This window comes from Portunus trituberculatus, chromosome 21, assembly GCF_017591435.1.
Source record: "Portunus trituberculatus isolate SZX2019 chromosome 21, ASM1759143v1, whole genome shotgun sequence".
In the NCBI taxonomy this organism is placed as follows: Eukaryota; Metazoa; Arthropoda; class Malacostraca; order Decapoda; family Portunidae; genus Portunus; species Portunus trituberculatus.
In genome coordinates this window covers 5659985-5675789 of record NC_059275.1, presented here as the reverse complement: position 1 = coordinate 5675789, position 15805 = coordinate 5659985, and the positions used below count along the sequence as shown (strand labels likewise).

Sequence of the window (15805 nt, the reverse complement as noted above, 5' to 3'; positions counted from 1 at the left end):
TGCCCGCCGCTGTTCACTAAAGTCCGGCAAGCCTGTATCTCCGTGTTCTGCCCTGGATATAGAAGTAAAGTAAGTTGTGGTTTTTGTTGTTGTTCTTGTTTTTCTGTTAATATTTGTTTGCTCTCTCTCTCTCTCTCTCTCTCTCTCTCTCTCTCTCTCTCTCTCTCTCTCTCTCTCTCTCTCTCTCTCTCTCTCTCTCTCTCTCTCTCTCTCTCTCTCTCTCTCTCTCTCTCTCTCTCTCTCTCTCTCTCTCTCTCTCTCTCTCTCTACTACTACTACTACTACTACTCTACTACTACTACTACTACTACCTACTACCGTTCTTTTAGTGAGGATAGGTAGTGTCAGGTCACGACGTGTTACGTCAGCAGGTTCCCACGCCTGTCCCTTCTTGCATATATTCTCACCTGCTCTGTTTGCTGAGGTGACGTGGAGCAAGGCTTACCCACCAGTTGTATGGCTCTATCGGGGCGATGTGATGGAGCTGAACATTGATTTATCCTTTTACGCCTCGTGTAACACTTCAACCACCCAGTGTGTCAGTGTGTGTGTGTGTGTGTGTGTGTGTGTGTGTGTGTGTGTGTGTGATAAGTAGAGGTGATGAGACGAACGGTCGTGTAGGTGAGTGCGTGATGTACAACAGATTAGTACCAAGTAGTATGTAGTTGTTGACTGTAGTAGTAGTAGTAGTAGTAGTAGTAGTGGTTGTCACTCACACTATTGCAAGGTGTGTTCAAGTGTGAAGGTGAGGCCTCCCTGAACTGTCAATGTCACTCTACGGTCTGTCTTCTTAAACTTGTCAGTCCTTCACCTCTTCATTTAGCAGCAGCCTAAAGAAGCTAGTGTGGTATTTTTTTATTGTGGGCATACATGAACATGCATTTTGTCTCACAAGTATTACTAAGATCAGTGATTTACGGATAGGTTGTTCTTTATGATTGCGTATAATTTAATCTTGCCATATGTATTTGTCATGAGTATTGATATAATTTTTGTAGTTTTCCTCAACGTATTGTTGAATATGTGTTCCTGGAATGCGTGTAAATTTATCCTTAAGTTGTAATAAATCTGTGTTTCTGAGAGTGTAATTCTCCACCCTCAGACGTTGACGAGTGCATGGGTAATAAATCTGTGTTTCTGAGAGTGTAATTCTCCACCCTCAGACGTTGACGAGTGCATGGAGTCGCCCAGATCCTCTCCCTGTGGACCATCCCCTCAGCAGTGTTCGATCCGCCCAGCAGCAGCAACGGTCAGGAGAAGGCGGTCATTGAAGTGTCAAGTCCCCAAGCTGGCATGGTGGTGGGTGTTGTGCTGGGCTCCCTTGGGGTTCTTTACCTAGCTGTTGGGGTAAGTCAAATAGTTTTTCACTCCTTTATGCTCTGGGGTCTTGCTGTGTATGCCTTTTTGCTGTGTTGTTCTGTGGCTAAGATCTCGTAATTAATATGTGCATGTGATTCCTCCAAAATTTAAACAGTTCCCAAATCATTCTAGACACATTGAAAATATTCCAATACTGTATAGTTAGTCGACTCATTCTTCAGAGGTTTTTATTTTCTTTTTTTTTTTTTTTTTTTTTTTTCCCACCTGCAACATTTTGACTCTAAAGATGTTTGTCAAGTTGTTGCTTTGAAGATTCGTCGACGTGTTATCATTGTACCACACGGGCTGGGATTTTCATTGAAGGAAAACTCTTTTCCAAGTCAATTTTACATATATTTCAAATATAGTAAAGTACATTCGAACAAAAAACGATGAAAGTGACGCGGCACAGAGAAACACGAGAGGCACCCTTAACACTATCTCCCCACTTGAATACACCACTTAACTCCACATAATGACACCCTCGATTATATTACCACGAAAATCCGCTGCCCTGATCACATTACCCACCTGATCAGAGACCCTCGCTCACCGTGACGCGTCCACACTCCACCAATGTCCGAGTAGAGTGCCACTCCCTTCACCCGAGATCGCATCCTTTCCTGCCCCTCACTCAAATTTACTGCCCCGCGTGCCAATTCACACAATGTTAAATACCCTGCCTTCCTTACTCTATTCCTCCTTATACATGTTGTAGAACGCTTCATGCTAACACTAACATTTCTACCATGCACAACATTCCAAAATCTCTACTCATAAAGTTCCTCCGCTCATATTAATTATGCGCTTGGTACGGCAGTTTTCCTCCTTAGGCCTACAGAGCCACCCACGCAAACCCGACCCACCTTGGCTCTCCTTAACATACCATCCTTATCGTTACATCATCCACAATCCCTTCCCCAACCCTGTGTACTACAAGACAACAGGCATTGAGGAGGACGCCATTTCAATATTGTTCCATCTCTTGTTCTAGGATTCAGTACTACTAACGCCAAAGAAGTGAAGCAAGTTTTTGGCGTGAGCGTGCATGACATACAACAGACACCAGACTGCTACTACTGCCGGTGTTGCCAAAGGAACAAGAGGAAGAAAAATAGGAAGAGGAAGAAGAAAAGGGTGATTCTTGGAGACGTACCAATGAAGTTCTGAAGGTTGGCCACAGATCTTCATCACTGGTGTAGTGTATTTCATTGACCACTTGTAGATTGAGTGGATAAATTTGTAGAATCTGTAGACAGTTGTAGATATGTAGCGGATAAGGTTTTTTGCAATGCCTTATCTACACCAGCAGAAAACAGTAATATTTAGAAGTTATGCATAGCATTGTAATAGGAGTATACGGTGTACATATGTATATAGTATTTAAAAAAGGAGAGTGTAGACCAAGAGAGGAAGGTAACCTCTTGGGTCACGATTCCTCTGCTCATCACTCATCATTCCTTTCACCCATCATGATCGTTTATGGCTTAAGGACCAAATGACCAACGTATTCACTCCATGCTGGAATTCACCATGTATGGAGAAACACTTAGTGATAACGTTCCTTGTTAGGAGACATCTTCTTAGTGAGGGAGTGTAGCGAGCATGCTGGCTAGTCACACATCAACGACTAGCTATGCGTCGCGGAGGATGATGACACGATGTGTCTTGCTGCCAGGCCATGACAGTAAATTAGTACGAAGTAGTAGTTGTTAAGGGTAGTAGTAGTAGTAGTAGTAGTAGTAGTAGAGTGCTTCTCACTCACAGTATTGCAAGGTGTGATGTAGACGTGGCTGTGTCTGTAGTGATCACAACAACCTGTTCCTTGTTGTGTGTCTCGAAGAAAGATCACAAAAGTGTCTTTTTTGTTTTCTGTTGTGAAGCACAAAGGTATTGTTACGTGTTTCCCAAAATGATGTTTTGTGAGTCTTTCAATGCAATACTTAATTCAAGTGTCTGGCCAATGTCTTGTAACGTGGTGCAGTTTTTGTTACTTGTATTTATTTTTCATACCTACCGATATGACGATATCTTGTGAATGATACTCCTATATATTTCTAATGGCAACACAATATCTCTTGATATAATAAAATGCATAATGTATCGACTTGTTTTCCTATCAGTTGAAAGAGACACAAAATAATATCTGGTTTGCAAGTGAAGCGAAATTAGTCAACAATTTGTTGCATGGCGCCACAGCGTCTGAGGTGATATGATGCCACAATATAGTTGCATGGAAATACTAGTAGTAATGTGTAAACTGACACACTCCCGTCCATGATGGCGAAGGTGGGCAGGTGTGGGTGTTGGCGGTGCTGGTGGATATATTTACATGCTTGTGTGTAGACAGATAGATAGATAAGCTGGTAATTTGATAGGTTCTTTCATACTTAAATGGACAACAGTTCGATGGTGTATACACTGCTATAACAATAAACTTATCAATCAATCAATTAAACATCAATCGGATTTAAAAAGGCGAGTGGTTAAAGGGTGGCGAGCGAGGCTCCCGAGACAGGTTTGCTCTGTGTCACTGGGAGGGATAAACGGTCAACGGGGCCCTATACTGATTAGCCTATGTGTAAGTCAAGCCACTTACTTCGTCTAGGAACATTTGTAGCATATACAACAATGATTTAGCGACCTTTTAGCGACTTTTCAAGGTGGATCTGGTGACGTAGAATATTTCCATCTCTCTCTCGTGTCGTCTGGTTTCGTCTGGTCTGGTCTGGTCTGGTCTCCTTGCTGTGTCTCGTCTTGTTGACCAGCGTCTGAGGTGATATGATGCTACAATATATTGGCATGGAAATACTAGTAGTAATGTGTAAACTGACACACTGCCGTTTATGATGGAGAAGGTGGGTAGGTGTGGGTGTTGGCGGTGCTGGTGGAGATATCTACATGCTTGTGTGTAGACAGATAGATACATAAGCTGGTAATTTGATAGGTTCATTCATACGTAAATGGACAACAATTCGATGGTGTATACACAGCTACAACAATAAACTTATCAATCAATCAATTAAACATTTAAACTCTTTCTTCTATTCTTTCCCGTCCTCTCTCTCACTCACTTATTCACTCACTCACTTACTCACTCACTCACTCACTCTCTCACTCTCCTGCCTGAATCCTGTCCTCCACCACCACCACCACCACCACCATCAGTTCATTCCTCCACCACGGACACAAACACGTCTTGAAGGAAGGTTAGTCCGCCGCCCAGAGTCACCTCGGCTGGCTGGCTGGCCACCCTGCGTGCCGCGGGACAAGACGAGCGGTGGAGGGGCGGCGGTTGGAGTTGCGGGTGTAACACTGTGTATGAATATTGTGTTTTAATCAAGGCGGGTAAACACTTGTTGCATTTCCACGTATCGGATCACCGTTGCGTAGCAGTGTTGACAGGATAGTGCTTCACCGTTGCGTGTCAAAATATGACACAAAGTTACGCAACGGGTTCGATCCGCTATTTTTCGGTCTTTTGGCGTCACCTCAAAGAAATGATACACAACTCACCAACCTTCGCGCGCGCGCGCGCGTGTGTGTGTGTGTGTGTGTGTGTGTGTGTGTGTGTGGACGAGGAGCGTGGGATCGTCGCGTTGCATGTTCAGTGTGGTCGTGGACGGGCATGAATATTTTTTGCAAATTTGACCCCAATTGCAGACAAACTCAAAATCAGTTGTGTGTGGCCACAGACAACTGCACATTTGCACTCATGGCTACGGTCAGGAAGAAACTGAATGACACTGTTGCATCACTCAACGATGATACACCACGCGGATAGGCAAAAATGGGTACAATACCCTGTTGCATCGTATTGTATGAGTGTGATACGCAACGATGAAACGATGCGTGGAAATTCAGTAAGTGTGTACACACCTTTAGAAAGTGTTGGTGGTGATGATGTTAGTATGCTGTGTGTTGGTGGTGGTGGTGGTGATTGTGGTGGTAACTATTGGTGGTGTGTTTGCATGTTTTGCATCGTGAATATTGATTGATTGACTGGCTGAAAGATTGACGGATTGACGGATAGATTGCCTATCTAACTAATAGATTCACTGACTGACTGATATTTGGACTGACTGACACACTGACTGACTGACTGACTGTTTAAATGAATAAAATACTAACTAAATGACTGTCTATCTGGCTGACTGACTATTTGGCTAACTGACTGAATGACTGAATGATTGACTAACTGACTGTCTGACACACTGGTTGATTGTCTGTTTGACAAACGGCGCCAGTCCTTGTCAGAAAAAAGCATCGCGCGGTACGAAGGCGCTTAGAAGTGTACCGTAGGAGGTATGTGGTGCGCGTGGCCAGGCACGTGTTGCCGTACGCGAGTGTGCACGTGTAGCGACCTGACAAGTGTGTAGAGAACCAATGAAGACGAAATAGGTAAAGGGAATCGGATAAGCGCCTGACACCACGTATATGTCACCCACGATTCCACCCACGCCCACGCCCGTGCTACGTGGGTCCAAAAGCGTGTAGGTCGGGAGGGATGTGTCGTCAGGGACTCCCCGGTTGACACGAAACAGTAGGCGAAGGCTGGCGATGCAATTGATGGAACCGTTGTGTCCCTCGCCTATCACTGACACACTCTCCTTCATGAGGGCGAAGGTGGGCAGGTGCTGGAACTAGCAGTGGTTGTGGTGGTATTTATATGCTTGTGTGAAGATAGATGGATAAGCGGGTAATTTGATGGATTGATAGATACGGAAATGGACAGTTTGACAAACAAACAGATAGATGGATAGGCAGGCAGATAGATAAGTCAATAAATTCGTATATAAATAACAATATAGATGTGTATGTAGATAGAAAAAAGTCTATATTCCTCTACTTAGTATCCTGTCACCCTGGTTTATTGTCAGAAATACTCGTATATCAGGCGGTAGAAATAGAGAATGAGAAAAATAGTATAGTCTGCCTTTTAAGCACCTTGTTTATTGCCTCGCAGGAATTGCCAACACTCGCTGTACAACAAGATACAATTTAATATTTCCTGCTTTGAAAAATAACAAAAGCTGGACACGATAACGAAGAGAAAGATGTCACAATAACCAATAAATCGACATGTTGTATTTGTATAAGTATAGTGTCTCATTGGTAAGAGATTTAGTAACAGATAGTCATTATAAACATATATACATGCGTAGTCTTCACAGAAAACTTTCTGCTGCTGCAGTAGTCTTATGGCGGTGGTGGTGGTGACAACAGTGTGGCGGTGGGCTATTCTGACCCATGCACACCCACACTCACACCCACGGAGATGCACTCTCACACACACACCCACACCCACACCCACACCCACACACACACAAAAAAATAAAGTGAAGTGTTGCTATATTACCGACAGTTTTCAAGGAACACCAAGCACCAAGCACCGGCACCAAGAGGCAATCAGCATGAGAAGCAGTTCAAGCCTTCACCACACGGCCTAATACTCGTCTATTAAAGGTATTTATAAGGCTTTTCACTTAATGTTAGGTTTCCTTTACATATGAAAGTGAAAACAGTACGCAAATATTTTAAAATAATGGTATAAGGACCATAAAAAGAGCTATGCGTCTTTATTACCCTCTAATATTTGTTATCTTCATTTACCATAGACCAAACATGTGTCACAATGCACCCACCAGTCTACTATTTCATTATCATGGTCAAAAACTTTCTCTGTGGCGTAATTTTGGTTTGGTGAGATGATAAAGTCTATATTTGGATGTCCCGCCGCCACTGTTCCCGTTATTGCCTCAGGCTCCGGGCCGCCTCCCCCGCGGCCGTCCCCCCAGCCATAACCCTTACCCCGCCATCACCCTCCCCTCGCCCTTTTTTTCGAATATTTCCTGACGGTAATATTACGCTTCCATGGTATGTTTTTATGGTTTCTATAAATGTTTTGTTGTGTTTGAAGTGTGTTTCGCGCTTGTGCTGGGTAAATATGTGGCGTTTAGGGGTGTTTTATGGCGTATATTAAAGGCTTTTTAACGGTGAAAATTTCCCACTAGGAATTTTGAGCTTTTTCATTTCAAGGTATAAGTGGGCCTTTATGGTAGTACAAAATCGGCATTGCTCCTTTAAGTGTGAAATCAATCTATTGAGTGAAATATGTGGGTTTTGAAATGGTGTTTGGTGCTGTTGTAAAAAGCTCTTATTTTTCTTCATTTTATTTGCTCACGTTTCTGGTTCTCGGTCTAACACGCTTTAGAATGCCCTAAAAGATAGCTCAGACTCCTTGAAGTGTGATGAAATTCTCGTCAAGTGAAAATGGTTTGACTTTAAAGGACGTTTTAAGAGATTTATGGGTTAAAATGTTTTTATACTTTTAACGTACTTAATTTAGACCATTTTTAAAAACCAGTTAAGCTGGAGATATTTTGATATTTTCAAAATTAGTTTAAGTATTTATCACGTCATAAAATAACAAGCATTTGGCCGTGGCTTCGTTTTTTGTAAAAGTCATTTTTGAAATGAAATTATTTACGTAATTTAGCCAAGTTCCCCCCGCTCCCGTTCTCTCGGATGGCCACAGCCCAGGTGGTGACTCACCATAGCCCCAGGCTGGCGCCTTTTTCCAAACCCTTCACTTCATCAATATTTTACATAATATCTGGTAATTTTTACGTGTTTTCGCGTGTTACTAGGTTCAGGTGTGTAGATAATTGTAGCAGAAAAAGGAAAAAAGGAGAAATAAAGGAGGATAAGGAGGAAGAAAGGAGAAAGGGTGGAGGAAGAGGAGCAGCAGCAAAGCCACAATACTTAAGTCACCCTCCATTTCCTGAATATTTTGTCTAATGTCTAGTGTTTTGTAGTGTTTCTAGGCTCAGACGTGTGGATGGAATGAGTAGGAGGAAGAAGAAGGAGTAACAATGGAGAAGGATGAAGAAAAAATGATAAATAAAGGTGGAATAGGAGAAGCAGCCAAGGTGTAATATTTAGGTAAGTGTCCCTTTTAATCCTAACGTTCTTTATAATGCATACTGTTGGTTTTGGGATAGATTTGGGGTATTTTAAGCTTGTTCATTAGTGTTGCAGGCTGTTTGGAGTGTTATGTTTTGGGGTTCATTTCGTTTGTTTTCAGTATATGTTAGATCTTTTAGGTATATTTTACGTATTTTGAGAGTGTGGATTGAGGTGTGGGTGAGTATTAGCATGTTTTGAGTGTTTGTCGTGGGTGTGTGTATGAGTGAGTTGGGCCTATACTAGGATTTTTCAGTATGTTTTGAGGCCCTCAACAAGCTAGCTCAATGTCAGTGGGCCCTTATAACAAGTGTCCTTCATCAGTGATTACCCGCTTCGTTCCCAGGTGACGACAGGCAGAATGAGGTGGACGTGGCGGAGGCTGTGGGCGGTCAATTCACGGCGCAGATTACCTACACCTTGCACCACGCTGACTGCCGGCCGCTGTTCACTAAAGTCGGGCAAGCCTGTATCTCCGTGTTCTGCCCTGGATATAGGAGTAAAGTAAGATGTGGTTTTTGTTGTTGTTGTTGTTCTTGTTTTTCTGTTAAGATTTGTTTGTTTTCTCTCTCTCTCTCTCTCTCTCTTCTCTCTCTCTCTCTCTCTCTCTCTCTCTCTCTCTCTCTCTCTCTCTCTCTCTCTCTCTCTCTCTCTCTCTCTCTCTCTCTCTCTCTCTCTCTCTCTCTCTCTCCTTCTTCTTCTTCTTCTTCTTCTTCTTCTTCTTCTTCTTCTTCTTCTTCTTCTTCTTCTTCTTCTTCTTCTTCTTCTTCTTCTTCTTCTTCTTCTTCTTCAGAAAAAAAAAATAAAAACACTACATTAGGATCATGCAAAAGATAGGTAAATAATTAAATAGAGATTAAAATTCTATGTATCACTGATATAAGAATAATTTTTAGTTAGACCATATATACATGTACGAGTACACTGGAAAAAATGCAAAATTTAATTACATCTTGTTGTTTTCATCCTCAATTTTTTGGAGTATTTTTTTTTTCAAATGTTCCAATCTTCATTCTTAAGTAATTGAAAATTTAGTCTCATCATCAAAATGATGAGGAAATAAAGTATGGATCTCTCCTTAACTCTTTTTATCTTTCAGCATAGTTTGAAACCACAATCTCCTCCTTTTTTGCTTTCTTTTTTCGTCTTCGTTAAGTGGAATGGCGATCACTGCCAAATCAGATAGAGAAAAGTCACTTGTAACACATGTTATTTGGTGATGGATAGTTAAGTGACATCTGTATGGTTTGTAACGGCTTAGGAGTAACGAGTATGAACTTCTTAGGAGTAACGAGTGTGAACTGCTTAGGGATAACGAGTGTGAACTCCTTAAATAGGACAAGTGTATTGCCACCAGCGGTGGACCGAGGGTAGCTAGTTTAAGAGGGGAGGTAAAGCCGGCAGTCTGTCGGTGGTGAAGCAGCCGTGCACATCCTTTTATACCAGTTTGGATTTATACCAGGGACCATTCTTTACACCACATGAACGCCAGAGATTGGTAAGAGTGCTTGTTGTGTTTGTGAAAGCATAGGAGTGTAACTGTATTTTGTACTTTGTTTATTTTTTGTTTTGTTTTTCCCTCATGTAATATTAGTTAGCTACTCGTCTATTTATTTGTTATGTACTTGTTAATGATTTTGTTGTGTGTGTGTGTTTTTTTTTGTGTGATTCTGTTTGAGATGGTGAATATGTTGCTAATGCCTTCAAGTGAAATCTATTACGTGTAGAACTACTCATTTGTTATTCCATTGATTTATTTGTGGTCCTCTTGCAGTTGGACCGTTCGCACGCACGTTCGTGTTCACATGGGACAAGTAAAACACCAAAAGAAAGAACGAGTCTCGATAACCTGGCGTAGTAGCAATACACCACGAGGAAACACCCTTGCCTAACACCTCTGAGTGGGTGTTATATCACTCATCCTCCGTCACTGGTGGTGTGACTTCCACTAGTGTTGAAGGAGAGGAAGGGATGGGACCGATAGCGGAACGAGAGCAGACCGTACATGTGAATGACCAGAGCGAGAGCGGAGCAAGAGCATAGCGAGAGCGGAGCGAGAACTTAGCGATAGTGTGAATCAAGCCTTAGCCTCATTAGGTGAGGGGGCTTCGGCGCCGCGTCGGGAGCAAGCTTAGGTAGTGTAGTGTAGTGATGTTCACTACATGTGTGTGTGTGTGTGTGTGTGTGTGTGTGTGTGTGTGTGTGTGTGTGTAGGGATGATATTGGTAACTTGGGTGTCTGTAATGTGTTTTGGGTGAGCTTTTTATATTTTGAGGTGTTGCAGGGTATTTTGGGTTTGTTTTGAGTGATTTATGTTGTTTGTGTGTGTGTCAGTTGTGTATGGTGTGTTTTGTTGTGTGGTGTCAGTATTAGTGCATACTGTGTGCTTGTAGTGAATTGTAAGTGCGTTTATTGGTAATCTGAGGTTTTTCATGTTGGCAGTTTCCAAGGGGATTTGACTAAGCTAGGTTCAATGATTTCAAATTGTTGACCAATATAACAGGTTCGGCAGTGTTCCAAATTGATATGGACAGTAAACTGAACAATTGTTTTGGTATTTTGTAAGCACGATCGACAATTTGGAAGTGATCATTTAGTGGGTAGGTTTGTGTGTGGGCGGGGTTAATTCACAGTACATAAGCCGGAGAACATTAAGATGAAAATAATGACAAATATTTAATGTGATTCGCAATGTATATAGAGGTGGATGATATTGAGCAACCTTGCTTATTGTAGGTAACATTAATGAGGACCTTTGACTGTCTGTGTGGGAGTATAAATTTTGTTGTTTGTCGGTTACTTGTATTTCAAGGAAACACGGAGAGCTAAGATGAACAGCATTGTGGTAACTTACTGCTAGGGTTTCTCTCTCTTAAAACACCATCTGGTCAATCTAAAATTACTTTACGATAGTCTAAACCATGAATAATAATGATGTTAAAATACAAAAGCAGCATTTCACCCACAGAGTGCAATAGTGGCAGAGCTACAAACGACCCCCACACGGAAGAGGAACAACAATCAGTCAGTCAGTTAGTCAGTTCTCCCACAGCGGTGGCAGTGGTATTCCGAAGCAGCGCATGTGTGACGGCATCAATGAATACTGCAGTAACGGAGAGGTGAGGAGAAGGCCTTGCTTTTGTCACTACGGCACGCAAGGCTTAACTCATGCCCTGAACTCCTTTATTTCATATAAAAGTTGCAGATTTTCTTACATTGTATACAGTACAATAAAAATCAAAACTTGACAGTACTAAAGCAAATGCCTTTCTTGTGACAGGATGAGTTTGTGCAGCTGTGTGGGATTGAAGAGTGCCTGGAGAAGAATGTCGGGTGTGTGTTTACATCAACACTCTAGAGTCATACTACTGCCAGTGCCGGCCATGCAGGGTACAGACTCGTGTCAGAAAGTTCAAGTGTGAAGGTAAGGCCTCCCTAAACTGTCAATGTCACTCTACGGTCTGTCTTCTTAAACTTGTCAGTCCTTCACCTCTTCATTTAGCAGCAGCCTAAAGAAGTTAGTGTGGTATTGAAGGGCACTTTTGTTATTGTTTACATACATCAACATGCATTTTGTCTCACGAGTATTACTAAGATCAGCGATTTACGGATAGGTTGTTCTTTATGATTAAGTATAATTTAATCTTGTTATATGCATTTGTCATGAGTACTGATATAATTTTTGTAGTTTTCCTCAACGTATTGTTGAATGTGTTCCTGGAATGCGTGTAAATCTATCCTTAAGTTGTAATAAATCTGAGTTTCTGAGAGTGTAATTCTCCACCCTCAGACGTTGACGAGTGCGTGGAGTCGCCAAGATCCTCTCCCTGTGGACCATCCCCTCAGCAGTGTTCGATCCGCCCAGCAGCAGCAACGGTCATGAGAAGGCGGTCATTGAAGTGTCAAGTCCCCAAGCTGGCACAGTGGTGGGTGTTGTGCTGGGCTCCCTTGGGGTTCTTTGCCTAGCTGTTGGGGTAAGTCAAATAGTTTTTCACTTCTTTATACTGTGGGGTCTTGCTGTGGATGTGCTGTGGCAAAGATGGCGTAATTAAGCAGTGGGTGAGATTCTTCCAAACTTTAAACAATTCTAAATTGTTCTTGACACACTGAGAATATTCCATCACTGTAAAGCTAGCCAACTCATACTTCATACTTTTTTTTTTCATCTCACCTGCAACATTTTCAGTGTGCAGATGTTTGTCGGGTTCCTGAAGATGCGTCGACGTGTTATCATCCTCGCAAGCTTCCCCAAACCAGCCAGTGTACCACAAGACAACAGGCATTGAGGAGGACGGGAGGAGGGAGCGAGCGGCTGCATGCACTATTGAACGGGACGGCATTACATTCTTCCCACAGTTGTATGACTACACTGAAGCAAGCCCAGAATAAAGTGTTGAGTGACCATGATGTGAGTATTGTGGTTTGTACATTACACTTTTATCTTCTCATGTCTCATTTTAAAAGGTTTTGTACTTTCTTGTTATTTTTTTTTTCAGGACTTATTAATGTTGACGCCATTTCAATGTTGTTCCATCTCTTGTTCCAGGAATCAGTACTACTAACGCCAAAGAAGTGAGGGAAGTGTTTGGAGTGCGTGTGCAAGACGTACATCAGACACCAGACTGCTACTGCCGGTGTAGCCAAAGGAACAAGAGGAGGCAGAGGAGGAGGAAGAAGAAGAGGAACAAGAGAGTGATTCTTGGAGACGTATCAATGAAGTTCTGAAGGATGGTCACAAATCTTCATTACTGGTGTAGTGTATTTCATTGATCATTTGTAGATTGGGTGGATAAATTTGTAGATTTTGTAGACAGTTGTAGATGTGAAGTGGGTAAGGTTTTTTGCCATGCCTTATCTACAGCAGCAGAAAACCGTGATATGTAGAAGTTGTGATAGAAGCATTGTGATAGGAATATACCGTGTACATATGCATAGAGAATTTAAAAGAGGAGAGTGTAGACCAAGAGAGGAAAGTAATCTCTTTTAGAGATTTCGGTAAAAGTTTTGCTGTAGCGTTAGACATATCAAAGGCTTTTGATAGAGTCTGGCATAAAGCTTTGATTTCCAAACTGCCCTCCTACGGTTTCTATATTTTTCTCTGCAACTTTATCTTAAGTTTCCTTTCTGACTGTTCTATTGCTGTTGTGGTAGATGGCCACTGTTTTTCTCCTAAATTTATTAATAATGGAGTTCCTCAGTTTTCTGTCTTGTCACCCTCTCTCTTTCTATTATTCATTGATTAACCAAAGTTGTTGTCCTATCTACTCCTACGTCTGATGATACCACCCTACATATTTCCACGTCCTTTCAGAGACGACCAACCCGTCAGGAAGTCAACTGATCACGCAGTGACGCCAAAGAACGCCTGACTTCCGATCTTTCTAAGATTTCCGATTGGGCAGAGAAAATCTAGTAGTTTTCTTCTTCTTTTCATCCCTATTCTGTCCAACTTTCCAAGAGTTAACCAGTACTCTCAATCATTCATCCTTTTCATTGGTAAAATCTTGAACTCCCTACCTGCATCTGTATTTCCGAATTCCTACGACTTGTCTTCTTTGAAGAGAGAGATATCAAGGCATTTGCTCCCTAGTTTTGGCTGACGCTTTTCCACTTTTTAGAGAGCCAGCACTCAAGTGGGCCTCTTTTTTTTAATCTTTTCTATGTTTCTTGCCCTTGGCTGGCGCTCTTCCTACATGGAAAAAAACCTCTCGGGACACGAGTCCTCTGCTCATCAGTCATCATTCCTGTCACCTATCGCTTATGCCTTAAGGAGCAAATGACCAACGTGTTCACTCCATGCTGGAATTCACCATGCATGGAGAAACACTTAGTGAATGAAGATAACGTTCCTTGTTAGGAGACGCCATCTTCTTAGTGAGGGAGTGTAGCGAGCATGCTGGCTAGTCACACATCACCAGCTGTACGTCGCGGTGTGTCTTGCTGCCAAGCCATGACAGTAAATTAGTACTCTACATTTCAACCTGCCATGCAGTCATGCTATTTTAAAAGCATATCGACACATTTAAGCATTCTCCAGTAAAAGACCAATACCAGATGCTATTTTAGGTATGTATTTGAAGTTCTGGCAGTAGCAATCCACAGTGTGCTTATGGACTGACAACACCAATCTGTGTCAACTGCAACAATCTTCTCATCCTTGTACAGCATCAGCAGTGTGCAGCATTCTTTGTCGGCTTCTTCCTGACACTCATGCTGCATGATGCTTTTCATCTGGTGGATTGCAAAGAACACCATCACCAGTCAACAAGCTGTTTCCATCTGGTTGTGCATTTTCATTGTGCATCTAGCCAGGAATGTGAACAGTTCCTGCTTGTTTGTCATCAAGTCTCAGAAATGTCAGTTGCCAGGTATTGTTGTTCCTTGTCTGATTTTCAGGCGTTTCTGGTTTCAGACTTCAATGTTCTCAAGGTACTGGTAATATATCCATGTTGTTCCAGCTCTTTTCAATGAAAAGACTTTGTCTGCATAGTCAATGTTGTGCAAAACAACTGGCTTCAGCATGTTCACAAGCGCAGCACCATCGAGGTGTCGCATCAGAATCGGGAGCATCAATGCTACACTCAACACTGTAGTGAGGCAGTCAAGAAGATGATTCTTGGCGTAAGATCCTGAGAGAGACGGTTTCACTCTGATTTTCGTTCTGAAGATTCATTTAGATCAGTCTGTGCTGACATTTGCAAATTTGTCATGTCTGTTTCAAATGATACATTTGTAGTTTTGTTATCTAGCGTTTGAGATGCTCAGGGTAGATGCCATCTGGTGTTTTTAGTATCTCCATGCTACTTCAGTCAAACCTGAAAGAGAAGGGGCAATTTTAATAAGAACCAGAATTGGAAACCTAAGTTAAATATTAGTTATTGTAGGTAAAAGACCATGGAAATTTATTAAGTGACATATTTTAAAGCTTGCCTTAGGCAGTTAAGAAAGTCATATTCTGGTATGGTGAGTTTCATGCTAACATCCACGAATTTCTTTCTAAGCTCATGATACTTTCTTCTTGTTCCCACAGTATAGTCAATTAAGCCTGAATGTGGTAATGGAAAATTTAGCATTTTGGGTTCAAAATTTTTTATGACCACTTCATTTTGAACTCTGATATTAAAATCTGGATTTATTTCTATATTTTCAATTTGACCTGACATGACCTAAGATGATTTTTTTGACATTGATCCATCAGATAAACTGATGTAAAGTTAATCTCCATGTCAAATATCAATCGTTGGGCGAAAAATGGGAGTTATAAAGCTACAGCTGAGTTACCTACGAAATAGTCGATTTGTGACGAAAATTTTTGATTTTTGACATGATGTCCCACATTTTTGACCAATTTCCAATGTTATTTTTTTTTGTTAGAAGCCATGAATTCTTCTTAATGTGGGTTTTTTTGCTCCCTGTTTTTGGTTTTGAACAGTCCTCGAAATGGAAAGGGAATAGTACTCGACAAAAGCTGGTGTTTGGG

General features: G+C 41.8%; 1 long non-coding RNA gene across 1 annotated transcript; it reads left to right on the top strand.

Moving 5' to 3' along the window:
* Positions 1-9128: 9128 nt before the first annotated feature.
* On the top strand, positions 9129-12175 carry LOC123507140. The gene is made up of 5 exons (XR_006675596.1): positions 9129-9823; positions 10100-10460; positions 11294-11444; positions 11606-11749; positions 12116-12175. It is a non-coding gene; the product is annotated as an uncharacterized LOC123507140 (long non-coding RNA).
* Positions 12176-15805: the final 3630 nt, after the last annotated feature.